The 1,395-nt window shown below is 44.4% G+C and overlaps 1 long non-coding RNA gene across 1 annotated transcript in view; it reads left to right on the top strand.

Annotated features, from left to right (window-relative positions):
• The window catches only part of LOC107676493 (uncharacterized), an 842-nt gene extending 489 nt beyond the window's left edge, over positions 1-353 (top strand). Inside the window, exon 2 of the long non-coding RNA XR_001632749.1 lies at positions 320-353. This is a non-coding gene — a long non-coding RNA (uncharacterized LOC107676493). The remainder of the gene's footprint in view (positions 1-319) is intronic.
• Positions 354-1,395: the final 1,042 nt, after the last annotated feature.

Raw genomic sequence — 1,395 nt, 5'->3', positions numbered from 1 at the left:
GAGAGAGAGAGAGAGAGAGAGAGAGAGGGGGACAGCACAAAAGGCCAATGCAAGTCCTTACAGCGTTAACAGGCTGCAATTATAGTACTTATACTATACTCCCATGTGGGGAGTATAGTATACTTATATGTTCTATGTTCAGTTAGCGGAGTGTAGACCAGACACCTGTTATCTCGGCCGTGAATGGCAAGGTGTGTCTGATTGTTGTGGGGGCACAGGAAAGGATCTAACTAAAGATTGTTGACAGCGTGATTGTCTAAAGACTTTGGCAGCTTGGGTCGTCAATCTATTACTCAGCCTCCCTTGATGATTCTCAAAGGTTCGGTCTCTAGGCAAACAAAACAGAACAAAATGAAAAACAAACAAACCAACAAATCAAAACACAGAGAGAGATAGAGGAGAGAGCAGGTTTAAGCCTTTCACTGCTGTTAGTGGTTTTGACAGGACCTACAGAGTAGAGGGCGCTGCTGGGTCATAACATCTAGTGTGTTGGCCTTGCTGGGATAGCAGGAGCAGGCTAATTACCTTAAAGATTGAGGAGAAACCTGATTTTGGGGGTTTGCTAGCTGGATGGGTTAGTATTCTATGGGCTAGGCTTAGTGATGGATTAAGGTGATCCAGTTAGGATCCCGTGACAGCTCACTGTGATCCACGTGGAGGCAACCGTGATTCTAAGAACTATATGGTTCAACACCCGTCTGCGGCTCAGTGGTGGAAATTAAGACTCTTGTGCCAGAGACCCAAGTTTGAATCCCAGCTCTGACAGTATATGTTTTAAAATCTTGCTAATTACCTATAAAGCCCTGAATGGTTTAGCACCTCAGTATTTGAGCGAGCTCTTATTGCGTTATAGTCCTTCACGTCCGCTATGATCTCAAAACTCTGGGCATTTGATAATACCTAGAATATCAAAATCAACTGCAGGTGGCAAATCATTTTCCTATTTAGCTCCCAAACTCTGGAACAATCTACCTAACACTGTTCAGGAGGCAGACACACTCTGTCAGTTTAAATCTAGATTAAAAACCCATCTCTTTAACCTGACTTACACATAACACACTAACACATCTCTATCATTCAAATCCGTTGAAGAATTGTTAGGCTGCATTATTTAGGTCAACCGGAAGCGGGAACACTTCCCATAACACCCGATGTACTTGTTACATTGTTAAAAGAATGGCATCTACGCTAATATTAGTCTGTTTCTTTCTTATTCCAAGGTCACCATAGCCATCCGGATCCAGTCCATATCCAGACCAGATGGACCTAGAGACAACCTCGACAGCCCTGAATGTCAGTGGAGACCAGGACAACTAGATGAGCCCCAGAGACAGATCCCCTCCGAAGACCTCGTCACCTAGACGACCATTGGGACAAGACCACGGGAACCAGATG

This window comes from Sinocyclocheilus anshuiensis, unplaced genomic scaffold, assembly GCF_001515605.1.
Source record: "Sinocyclocheilus anshuiensis isolate Anshui unplaced genomic scaffold, SAMN03320099.WGS_v1.1 scaffold368, whole genome shotgun sequence".
In the NCBI taxonomy this organism is placed as follows: Eukaryota; Metazoa; Chordata; class Actinopteri; order Cypriniformes; family Cyprinidae; genus Sinocyclocheilus; species Sinocyclocheilus anshuiensis.
This window is presented reverse-complemented; position numbering and strand designations above follow the sequence as displayed.